Source organism: Podarcis gaigeae (assembly GCF_964106915.1).
Source record: "Podarcis gaigeae genome assembly, chromosome: 4".
NCBI lineage: Eukaryota > Metazoa > Chordata > Lepidosauria > Squamata > Lacertidae > Podarcis > Podarcis gaigeae.
The window spans coordinates 94,058,289-94,071,320 of NC_139677.1; the positions used below are offsets into that span (position 1 = coordinate 94,058,289).

Below are 13,032 nucleotides of genomic sequence, written 5' to 3' on the forward strand. Positions count from 1 at the left end.
GACGCCCTTTAGGAAGGAAAGCGCTTGTGTGACTTAAAAAATTCAACACCCCCCCCCCCACCTCAGGTCGTCACCAAAATAACTTGGTTATATCGCCTTGGAAATACATTGGGCTGCCTGCGGTGCTGGCCCTACTCCGAGTAGACCCATTGGAAGGAACGAGCCGAACTTGGCCAGGTTTCTGAATCCCAACGCAACTTGACGTGGTTGAGGCGGGGAGAGGAGAAGAAATTTAAGAGTCGCCCGCCTCCCCCCACCCCCGCTGCAGCAAAGTGGTTTAGGCCAACCCCCAGACCCGAATCCCGAATCCCACTCCTCGGGCGGAACCACTGGAGAGAAAGGGGCTGCAACTTCGGAGCCACGGCGGCGCGCGCGCTGACCCTTGAGGGCGCCAAGAGGTTTCTCCCCTTCCCCCCTCCTTTGGAAAGTGGGCGGGGGGCGGAAGGACCCCTCCCTCCGTCTCTCTCCGCCCCCCTCAGGTATGGAGTTCCTCAGGAAGCGCCTCAGCCCCGCCGCTCGCCGCGGAGCCCGCGCTTTGCGCCCGAAGGAAGGCGCGCGCTGAGACCCGCGGCGGCGAGGGGACTTTCTCTGCCTTTCTCCCAGAGATGCAACCATCGCCCGGGGTCGGCTGAGGCTTCTCTCGCCAGCCCCGCTTCTGGTCGCCGCTACCGCCGCCGTTCCTCGCCGCAGCAGCCGCCTCTCGGAGCCCGGAGGACCATGCTGAGGGAGGCGGGCAAGGAGAAGACGCCTCCGGGGCTGTGGCTGCCGTGGCTGCTGCTCCTCTTTCCCTCCTCCGCCGTGCACGGTGAGTGGCCAGCCCGTTTCGGGAGCATCTAGGGAGCGGGGAAGCCGGGACACCCCCCCCCCGCCTCGCCTCGCCCCTGGCCCATTTGGCTCAGTACTGCCTGCACTGACTGGCAGCGGCTCTCCAGGGTTTCAGGTGTGTGTGTGTGAACACACTTTATAGCTTTACCTGGAGCGGCCGGGGATTGAACCCGGGCCCTTCTGCATGCCAAAGGGATGCGCTAACCACTGGGCTAGGGCACTTCGTTTGCTGGGAGGTGCCTTTTCCTTGCCAAAGGCGTTATTTGTCTGAGGTCACTTGTGGCTGGAGTGGTGGGGCAAGGGGGCCAATCTAGGTTTGTTTCTGCACAGCCTGCAGCAAAGAATATTTGTTGGGTTGGATCTGGGTGTGCGGTGCAAGTGTTGTTGTTGTTGTTTAGTTGTTTAGTCGTGTCCGACTCTTCGTGACCCCATGGACCAGAGCACGCCAGGCACCCCTGTCCTCCACTGCCTCCCGCAGTTTGGTCAAGCTCATGTTCGTAGCTTCAAGAACACTGTCCAGCCATCTCGTCCTCTTCTCCTTGTGCCCTCCATCTTTCCCAACATCAGGGTCTTTTCCAGCGAGTCTTCTCTTCTCATGAGGTGACCAAAGTATTGGAGCCTCAGCTTCAGGATCTGTCCTTCCAGTGAGCACTCAGGGCTGATTTCCTTCAGAATGGATAGGTTTGATCTTCTTGCAGTCCATGGGACTCTCAAGAATCTCCTCCAGCACCATAATTCAAAAGCATAAATTATTTGGCGAGCAGCCTTCTTTATGGTCCAGCTCTCACTTCCATACTTGTGGTGCAAGTGTAGCCATGCCTATTCCGAAGTAAGTACCAGTTTTCGGTGACATTATCCAGAATGCATGTGTATCCTGTACTTTGTTGTAACACACTTGTGGGGACTGCCCAGCACAGACTGGGATAGTATAATTTGTGTTTTTGGACCAACACACTAAAAATCAGGTGAAGTCACTCCAAAGTCACATTTTGGTCCCACCTCCACCTCAGGAACTTTGGTACCACATTTGGCAGCGATATCACGAATGGTGGTCAAACCTATGTACAAAAAACGACGTCACACCACGGTCTAGGTTTAAGTGTGGTGTCTGGATCCAAAATGGCACCCAGCCAACAAAGACTGTCACCCCAACTCCCTTGTGCCAAGTTTGGCAATGAAATCTCAAGAAGCGGCCAAACCTATGCCAAAAATGTTGTGTTTCAGTCCACCCTCCTGGCACTCAACTATCATTGTAAACCTCTGGAACCCTTATGCCATGTTTTGTGACGATATCTCAAGAGGTGGCCGAACCTATTCTGGAAAACGAGCAAAATCACGCAAAGAGTTGTTTCGGTCTGCTATCTTGATTCAAAATGGTAGCTAGAATTCAAACACTGATGAAGACCACCTTTGGAAAACCACATGCCAAGGATCTCAAGAGGCATCTGAACACCTGTAGAGAAAAAACGGATAGGCAATGTCAAACTACTGTGGTTTGGATTGGTTGGTTCTCTAACCAGCTTATTCCCACCAATTGGTAGTCTTTAAGCTGTTCCTAATTCCCTAATTTGTTGCTAGCCAAGGTGTGAACATCTTTACATAAAGTAAAGGTACCTTTGCCCCCTCCCCCCCCCATAACACCTACTGGTGTGGAAACAAACAGAATGACACTAATGAAGCCCTACAGATGTAAGTAGCTGGCAGTGGCTGGCCTTGGGGTCTCACGTTCAGTGGAACCCTGTGACACCAAAATTGGGTGCCCCCTGCCTCTCACCTTCCATTCAAAGCTATGGTTGTGCGCCTCCAAGGCTCTGTGCCCAGGGCGACCAAACCAGTTGCACTCCTCTTAAATACGCAGCTGGGGGTGGGAGGGAAAGAGCTGTAGAATGCAAGGGAAGAACAAACCTCACTGCTCACAAAGGCTGTAATGTGAACCTTAGCCATGTTCAGAGTACCTCTGCTTAGGGCATTAGTCATGGAAACAAACCCATATGTTATTAAATCTTATTTTATTTCCGTATATAGTAGAAAAAGAGAAAAGAAATCCTTCTCCTAGGGTAGCGTTGCACAACGTAAAAATAAAATAGGGATGAGAAATTATCACTGTAATCATCACCGCAGTGTTTACTTAGGAGTAAGTTTCCTTTTGTCTAAGTGAGTCTTACAGTGTGATCATAGCCATGCCTACTCAGAAGTAGGTCCTGTTTAATTCAGCGGGGCATGCTCCCAAGCACGTAAGATTAGGGTTGCAGCCTTACTCCCTAGTATTAAGTGTACATTAGGCTGACAGCCCAAGAGATTTTTACTTTCCTTTTTCTGTCCCACTGATGGGACTCTGTTGTTAAGCTTCGGAAGTAAATTGTGGCTGGAGACAATCCCAGGAGCAAACTGTTCACAGGATGATAGCTTTCCACAGTTATTAATTCAGCTTAATAGCTTTAAACACACACACCTGGGGGAAATGTACTTTTCTTACCTGCCATGGTGAATTTAGTGTTTTGGTGACTGCGTGTTTTCTTCCATCAGTGGACTTGCTTGCAAGTAATTGAGGAGAGGTTTGCAGCTTTAGAAGCAAAGGCAGAGCAAGCTCATGTAGCTCTACAAAAGAGCACTCCCAACCTGCAAAATTCCTGTCTCTACACATCCATCCTCCTTGTCGATTTCATAGTTTGTGTGCCAAAGAGAATTTCAGCCACTGCAAATTTTCTCATCTCTGCACCGCTGCAATGTGACAAGATGTACTGCCAAAATTCACCTTCTGCACAACTGTCAAGGGTTCAGTAGCCCAGCCTCCCTTTTTAATCTGGTTATCTTGAGGAGAGGAGATGCAGGCATAGGCAAAAGAAGGGCTGTAAGGTTGCCAGCTGTTCGGCAAAAATGACCTGACCTGCTATTGCGCCTTTAACAGCTGCAGACATGAACAGGGAAAGCTGTGTGTGTGTATATATGTGTGTGTGTGCGTAAATATATTCCGCCTGCTGACAGATGCAGATCAGACATCCATTAAAGACACAGCTACAGGAGCTGCTTCAGAAGCTGCCAGCCCTACAAGACTTTTAACTTTGATTTTTGGAATGCTGTAGGGGTGTAGCAGATGCTGAGCTTTGGGTTGGCAAGTCGTGGGAGGAAGCTGCATTAGTAAAACCAACTTCTTTCCAAGGGAGGTTTTGCTGAGCCTTTGACACCCAGGGTGTCTGAATGCAGAATAACACAGGACTCCTGTGCCTTTTCTTTTCTTTTTTTTAAAAAAAGCCTATTATTTTACACTGATAAGCTCATATAATATACCATTTGCATCAAAATCTGTTTATTTATCCTGGCGACTTCCCATCCTTACATCTGTGATGGTCTAATTCTCTCTCCTCCCTGCTGCCTGTCCAACCTTATCTGTTTATCTAAATCCTATATTACAATCTTTTATTGCCATTGCTCATAGGTTTGAAATTTCATTTGGCTGTATTGCATTCTTATATAAACCGAAAAGGTTCTTGGTTCTTCCACATACTGTATGCAGTGGACGCTCAGGTTGCGAACGTGATCCGTGCGGGAAGCACGTTTGCAACCCGCAGTGTCCGCAACCCGCAGTGCATGCGTGGTTCGTGATTCGGGGCTTCTGCACCTGCGTAAAGTGCGATTTAACATTTCTGCACATGTACAAGCGCCAAAACCCAGAAGTAACCTGTTCCGGTGCGCAACCCAAAATCGCACAATCCGAAGTGTCTTTAACCCAAGGTATGACTGTATTTTGTCTTTCTAATTCCTTATTTTAGCTGTGGGACCTGCCATTTCTAAGTGCTCTCGTAGCTTGAGTACCCATTCCTATTTCATTGGGATTTCTGATGCTTTCCATTTTTTTGTGTAGAGTACTCTGGCTTACCAACTTTTGGGGGGATCTCTCCTCTACGTAGGGACGTGGGTGGTGCTGTGGGTTAAACCACAGAGCCTAGGGCTTGCCAATCAGAAGGTCGGTGGTTCAAATCCCCACGACGAGGTGAGCTCCCATTGCTCGGTCCCTTCTCCTGCCAACCTAGCAGTTTGAAACCATGTCAAAGTGCAAGTAGATAAATAGGTACCACTCCAGTGGAAAGGTAAATGGCGTTTCCGTGTGCTGCTCTGGTTTGCCAGAAGCGGCTTAGTCATGTTGGCCACATGACCCGGAAGCTGTACACCGGCTCCCTCGGCCAATAAAGCGAGATGAGCGCCGCAACCTAGAGTCGTCTGCGACTGGACCTGACGGTCAGGGGTTCCTTTACCTTTACCTCCTCCACGTATTCCCAGAAGAAATACTCCTGGCTTTTTGGGTATATCTATTTTGAACACCTTTTCTAGTTCGTCATACATCATCTTGCAATAATTCTCTGTTACACACATCCACCAGGTATGGAAAAAGGTACCTTCCACCTACATACACTCCCAACACTTATCTGAGACTGTTCTATACATCTTAGCCCACTTGCATGGTGTCAAATACCATAATTTTCCTTAAAGGCATAACAAGCGGTGAATTTCCATAGCTTAGTGGAAGAGGGTCACAGCAGGCAGGTGAAACTTTCAGGCAAGGATGAGAGAAGCTGCAGTTTCTCCCTTGGCTAAAGTAAGGAAGGCACAAAATCCTGACCAGCCTTCACCCTGTTGCACTTTGCACTAGCGAACCAATATTGCAGAGCCCATAGCAAGGAGCCCCAAACTGGCTAGTTTCCTTCTGTGGTGATGACTGCCAAGGCCACGGAAGTCCCAGCAGCATCTCCCATCTGTGTTTGCTGTGTATTTGGAAGAGCGTCAAAAGGAAATCTGAAAGCCTTTATGAGGCCGACCTGAAGGTGCTTAATTCATTTCAAGGCTTCCTTCGAACTTCCATGAAATGCAGCTGAAGATTGTGCAGCACTGGAAGGAGGGCAGGGAGACCCAAGTTAAAATCCACACTCAGCTGTGAAGCTGACTGCTTAACCTTGGGCCAGCCACCATCTCTCAGCCTAGCCCACCTTGTGAAGATAAAATGAAGGTTGTTGAGAGAACCATGTCAGCTTTTCTGACTGTCTTGGGGCAAAAGCAGGGGATAAATTTAGTGAGTGTATAAATTAGAATAATAAAAAATAGGGAGGGAAATATATAAGAACTAAAATAGGCTGTGGCCCCCTGGGCATGTGCAGAGTGGCTTTGTCTCTGTAGTGAGCAGCAACGTTTTGCCATCACCATGCATTGGGTAATAAAGGAGAAAGAAGGGTTTTCATCTTGGAAGGTGAAAAACTCCAAGACGTTTTCACCTGTCTTCTGAACCTCTCTGTTCCCTCAACCTTCTTCGTCTTCTTCTTCTTCTTCTTCTGTGATCACTTGTAGCCAAGTAAGATTGTCTCTCATAAACAGGGTTTTAACAATGAGTCTGTAAGTGACTATGGAGGCCAATTCTGGATCTACCCGGGACATAGGTTTCCGGGTAGGAGTTGATCACGGTGTGGATTTGCAAGCGTGCCTTCCTCTTAGCACGTTTCTCCCTTGTGTCCTGAGTTCGAGTGTCTTCAAAGCCCATGTCACCTTTTCGTAAAGGCTGTTCTCCAATTGGAGTGCTCACAGGCAAGTGTTTCCCAATTGTTGGTGGTTATAATACATTTTTAAAAATTTGCCTTGAGACAGTCTTTGAACCTCTTTTGTTGACCACCAGCATTACGCTTTCCATTTTTAAGTTCAGAATAGAGTACAGTGGTACCTCGGGTTAAGAACTTAATTCATTCTGGAGGTCCGTTCTTAACCTGAAACTGTTCTTAACTTGAAGCACCACTTTAGCTAATGGGGCCTCCCGCTGCCACTGCTGGGCAATTTCTGTTTTCATCCTGAAGTAAAGTTCTTAACCTGAGGTACTATTTCTGGGTTAGTGGAGTCTGTAACCTGAAGCGTATGTAATCCGAGGTACCACTGTAGTTGCTTTGGAAGACGATAACCAGGCATCCGCACAACATGACCAGTCCAACGAAGTCAATGTTGAAGAATCATTGCTTTGACATTGGTGATCTTTGCTTCTTCCAGGACACTGGTATTAGCTCGCCTGTCTTCCCAAGTGATGTGTAAAAAATTTCGGACACACCATTGATGGACTCTTTCGAGGAGTTGGAGATGGCGTTTATAAAAACTAGCAGTGAATAAGTAGAAGTGGGGAGACATGGGGATTGCAGAAGCGCCTCCCATGTGCGTTCACTCTGTCCTGTTTGGCCACATGAACGGGACTTCAGAAACAGCTGGATGTGCTGCTCACTAAAGCAGAATGGACATGCACAATTTTCTTTCTTAACTTTTGCAAGTTGGCAAGAGATTTTTTCATTTTAAACCCGAAGGAGATGAATCTATATGGAGCAGCTTTACTCTTTATAATGAAGAGATAAACAGACGTGCAGTTGCAGCCAGGAATATGTTTTAAGCTGCCACTGCAGGCAAGCTTAGGCATATACTCTCCTTTGATAATATTATTCATGTGTGATGCAGCATTACTAGCCGGCAACTGAATGTGGAGGAAGAGCCTTAACTGTTTAACACTGTCTCTAACAACACCAAGGAAGCAGTGATGTTGTCCCATGTCTGGCAAGTGCTTGCATTGCTGGGGTTTTCAAATCACGTTGCTGCTGCTACTGGAAACAAGTGATTCTTCTTCCTTGCACAAATGAGATTGTCACACCTGTTGAAAGAGGATCGCAGTTCAACCCAAGCTGCTCCTTAGTAATGATAAACGTAGGAAGTAGATAAAAAGAAAAACCAGGTTTGTTTTTTTAAGACACATGTTGACATGAGCCAACAGTGTGACGCGGCAGCTAAAAAAGCCAATGCAATTCTGGGCTGCATCAATAGGAGTATAGCATCTAGATCAAGGGAAGTAATAGTGCCACTGTATTCTGCTCTGGTCAGACCTCCCCTGGAGTACTGTGTCCAGTTCTGGGCACCACAGTTCAAGAAGGACACTGACAAACTGGAACGTGTCCAGAGGAGGGCAACCAAAATGGTCAAAGGCCTGGAAACGATGCCTTATGAGGAACGGCTAAGGGAGCTGGGCATGTTTAGCCTGGAGAAGAGGAGGTTAAGGGGTGATATGATAGCCATGTTCAAATATAGAAAAGGATGTCACATAGAGGAGGGAGAAAGGTTGTTTTCTGCTGCTCCAGAGAAGCGGACACGGAGCAATGGATCCAAACTACAAGAAAGAAGATTCCACCTAAACATTAGGAAGAACTTCCTGACAGTAAGAGCTGTTCGACAGTAGAATTTGCTGCCAAGGAGTGTGGTGGAGTCTCCTTCTTTGGAGGTCTTTAAGCAGAGGCTTGACAACCATATGTCAGGAGTGCTCTGATGGTGTTTCCTGCTTGGCAGGGGGTTGGACTCAATGGCCCTTGTGGTCTCTTCCAACTCTTCTATGATTCTATGATCTACACTACAGACTTTCAGGGGTTTTTTGGCAACTGCTTGGGTACCACCTTAAACTATGCTATCTGCCATGTTTTAATTTTGTTATATTTTGACTTGGAGCTTCTGCAAGCCATAACGATTCTCCCCCCCCCCTTTATTTGGGGTGGTGGTGGTGCTGAGGAATATAAAATACCAATATTTGTTTCTTGAGAGCTGGTGTAGCTAAGACAGAGCTACAATTCCTGAAGGGTTAAGACTACTGGCGATGATGGCTGTGTGCTCTCCCACACTGTTGGAGGCAGTGTGCTTCTTAGTGTCAGCCACCAGGAATCACATGTGGGGGAGAGTGTTGGGGCATGTGCAGAGTGCATTCAGCGCGCCAGCGGAAGCATTAAATTGGACCCAGGCCAATCGCCAGTCGGAGAAGACAGACACCAGGCAGCTCAGTATATTTACTGGCTAGTAGTTCGCAAAAGGTATTCTCAGCAAAAGTTCTCCCAGCAGAAATAGACATATCTGGATTCCACCATCCCCAAACTCCCACGCTACAAATACAGGGCTACTTATACCCTACTTTGTGCTGAATCACTGGCATCAGCCTCTGCCTCTTACCCCCACGAGCTCCTGACCTTGTAGGTGAAAGCAGTTAACCCTAAGCCCTGGCTTTTCTCCCTGCAAGCATGAGTTTACTCCAAGAGAGAGTGCCGTTGCGCTCAAGCCCTGACCACGAGTTTCCTACAGGCATCCTATAGTTGGCCACTTTGAGAAAAGGATGCTGGACATGATAGGCCTTTGGCCAAATTCAGCAGAGCTGCCCTTATGTTATTAACGGTTGTGGAGAATAGGAACTGTGGCTTGCGAAGGGTGCCGTGAGTAAAGTCAGCCCTTATTCTCTTCATCTCGCAGTAATGGGGAGAGAAGAGCAAAGCTGAGAGAGTGTCAGTTGCCGGAGGCTATTTAACGAGTTCATTGTTTATTGCCAAACTGGTCTTGATAGCAACATTTATTTATTCATTTATTTGGACGGCTGCCCCATGCCTGTTTATGGAACTCTCTCCCGAGTGATGTGGGATGCGGGTGGCGCTGTGGGTTAAACCACAGAGCCTAGGACTTGCCAATCAGAAGGTCGGCGGTTCGAATCCCCGTGATGGGGTGAGCTCCCATTGCTCAGTCCCTGCTCCTGCCCACCTAGCAGTTCGAAAGCACGTCAAAATGCAAGTAGATAAATAGGTACCACTCCTGCGGGAAGGTAAACGGTGTTTCCGTGAGCTGCTCTGGTTCGCCAGAAGCGGCTTAGTCATGCTGGCCACATGACCCGGAAGCTGTATGCCGGCTCCCTCGGCCAATAAAGCGAGATGAGCACCGCAACCCTAGAGTCGGCCACGACTACACTCGGGGTCCCTTTACCTTTACCTCCCGAGTGACACATGTCAATTGTCCACACGAGCTACATTTAGGTGACAGGTGAAAACATACTAATTTGCCCAGGACCTTTGGAAGCTGGTGGTGTTGATGCTGCTTGGAGTTCAGGGTTCGTGTTGCTGCATTTGTAAAGGATGTACGCTCTTATTTTGTTATATTTCATTTTCCTGTGTATATTATATCCTGTGATTTAAGCTGCCCTGTGCTCTAACCTGAAGGAAAGGTGGGGTAGAAAATGCCGAAGTCAGCGCAGTGCAAGACCAGAGCAGGAAAACTTGGGTTCAAATCTGTGCGCAGCCAAAAAGCACACCAAGTCACCCTGAGCTAATCGCACGCACTCTCAGCTTGAGCTACTACCTCACGGGGTTGTTGTGAAGACAAAGAAAAGGACTGGGGAACCAGGTACATTTCTCAGAACTCCTAGGAGAAAAGGGCAACATTAATGTAACAATACAGCCCTGTTTGGTAGTTTAAAATGCCTCTAGAGTAGCCAGTTACTTCAGTGATTGCTTTGTTTTGCTTTGAGTGAGGGGGCAATATATAAATATAAGTAACTAATTGAAAACTATTGTTAAAACATGATTGACACTGTCTTTGAGAATAAAAGGGGTGGGCAGGAATCAGAACCCTCCCTTTGGCTCATTGCCTAACCCCCCCACCTCCCCTAACTCCGCCCTCCCCAATTACACACGCTCCTCCATCTTTCCTCTCTTTCTCCCACACACTCTCTCCCTCCTTCCCCACTCCTTCACTGGAGGTTTTTAAACAGGTTGGAAAGCTATCTGCCGGGGATTCTTTAGGTGTGATTCCCACATTGCGAGGGATTGGACTAGATGACAATTGGGGTCCCTTCCAACTCCACCATTCGATGGTTCTATGAGAATTTTCAGTGCAAACAGGAATCTATACCTGTAGCTCCCTCCTCTCTCTCTCTCTGAGCACACAGGCATAGTTCAACCAGGTCTTTCAATAATCACTTACCTGTACAGTTGTGAAAGCTAAAAGAACGACTCTTAGTCATATGGAGGGAAATTTGTTAAAGGATGAGCTGGGGTTTTTTTTCAGCTGTGGAGGCTTATAATTAACCTGTGGATAAACGGGCAGGTTAATAAAGGCTTTTGTAAGCTGGTGTCTAAAATAAGATGGAATGTATAATTGTATTGGCTTTCCTGACATTTTGATTTCATCTGAAGACCAGCTGTAAGGCCCCCGGAGTGGCTGAGGAAGTGGTGCTAGGAAAGCAATATTATTACTACTACTATTATTATTATTATTTAAATCTCTCTGCTCCTGAGTGGCATCCCCTGACCTAAATTATCCCCCATCCCCAAAAAAGCTGCTGTTAGCCCTCCAATGCAAGTACAGTGGTACCTCAGGTTACATACGCTTCAGGTTACATACGCTTCAGGTTACAGACTCCGCTAACCCAGAAATAGTGCTTCAAGTTAAGAACTTTGTTTCAGGGTGAGAACAGAAATCATGCTCTGGCGGAGCAGCAGCAGCGGGAGGCCCCATTAGCTAAAGTGGTGCTTCAGGTTAAGAACAGTTTCAGGTTAAGTATGGACCTCTGGAACGAATTAAGTACTTAACCTGAGGTACCACTCTACCTGTATGTTATCCTTAGCAGTTTCGGGGGGGGGGGGCAATTGAGAAAATGGTGTTGGCTGAAGGCAAGGCTGACTAAGTGATATAAAACTATTAGGAAAGAGGTTGGTCTTAGCCAGGACAGAAGGAAAAATAAAAGTGCTGTAGCAGAGTTATTCCGCCTGACCTGCAGGCACAGGTCTTTTGCTAAGTGTGAAGTCACCAGCATGAGGTATATACCATTCAATCAAACTACAGTAACTACCAAGAGAAAAATTGATTAATGAAAACTAAAGAGGAAGGAGCTTCTCCGTCTTTTCAATTAAGCTGTCCGTGGTTCTGTTAGCTGCTTCATCGTGGGAGATTGCCTTTCCTCACGTGTTAAACGGAAGGGGAAATATTCGATTTAGAAAGTGCATAGAGACAGGGTTCTCCACATTCAGGCATTGATCTCGAGCGCATGCACATGTGTGATCCAGACATTCTCCTAGACACCAAAAGATTTTGTTGTGTGGCTGGCAGGAGCTTCCTGTTGTCCTCCTCTGCCTGATCCTGTCCGATCGCAAATCTCCATTGTATTTGCCCGAATAAGTTTTTGTCATATATTTACGAGGGTGATTTACATATAAGAGAAATAAAAACTATTAAAAACCCCACAAAACCAGCAAACACATTTAAAACAAGACTGAAAGCCTAACAACCAGACACTCGTGGCAAAGATACGTTTGGGAAAGCCTGCTGGAACAAAATATCTTCCAGCTGTTTCTGGAAAGTGCAGATAGTTGGGTCCTGTCATATCAACAGGAATACATAGCAGAAGTGAGGTAGTATATTTGGACATCAGCATTTGAGCATATGTACTTGCAGTGATGGGATGCGGGTGGCGCTGTGGGTTAAACCACAGAGCCTAGGGCTTGCCGATCAGAAGGTCGGCGGTTCGAATCAGGGTGAGCTCCCGTTGCTCGGTCCCTGCTCCTGCCAACCTAGCAGTTCCAAAGCATGTCAAAGTGCAAGTAGATAAATAGGTACCGCTCCGGCGGGAAGGTAAACAGCGTTTCCGTGCGCTGCTCTGGTTCACCAGAAGCAGCTTAGTCATGCTGGTCACATGACTCGGAAACTGTACGTCGGCTCCCTCAGCCAATAAAGTGAGATGAGCACCGCAAACCCAGAGTTGGTCACAACTGGACCCTAATGGTCAGGGGTCCCTTTACCTTTACTTGCAGTGATACACAGAGAGGCAGAAAGATTGGCCAAGAACTGGCATTCACTGGGGTTTGGTTGGACTTTAGTGTGGTAGGCTCTGCTCTCTGGAACTCCCTGCTGCTAGAGGTTTGTAAGGGACTGCCCCTTCCTTTCGGACGTCTCTTGAAAACTGCACTTGTTTAGGCAACTTTTCACAGAACAAATTGCTCTCCTTAACAGACCAGTATCTGATGCTTTGTGGATGTTTTTCGATCACAGTTTGTGGTTATTTATGAACTGGTTTTATTATATTTTACATGCCTTGAGCTGCCTCCAAATACTTCATAAAAGTGCAGGTTATAAATATTTGAACGAAGAAAATATATATGAGGCGCTCTGCGAAGAATGAGGGGACAGCTCCCTACCCCTAGGGGCTTACTGTTCAAAAATAATCAATTTACAGTTAAGCAGTATGCAAACACCACCAAATGGATGGATGGATAGATAAGATTATGTTTACAGGGTCATGTGTACAGTCAACAGAGATCCACTGTAACATTCTTTAATTGCCCTGTGGTATCCATGATTCTGAGTGTATCACTAAAATATGGCTCTTTACCTGCTAGTTCAATG

At 47.2% G+C, this 13,032-nt stretch overlaps 1 long non-coding RNA gene across 1 annotated transcript in view; it reads left to right on the forward strand.

Moving 5' to 3' along the window:
- The first annotated feature begins 317 nt into the window (after window positions 1–317).
- LOC310843846 overlaps window positions 318–13,032 on the forward strand; it is a 55,551-nt gene continuing 42,836 nt past the window's right edge. Inside the window, exon 1 of the long non-coding RNA XR_014563688.1 lies at window positions 318–805. This is a non-coding gene — a long non-coding RNA (uncharacterized lncRNA). The remainder of the gene's footprint in view (window positions 806–13,032) is intronic.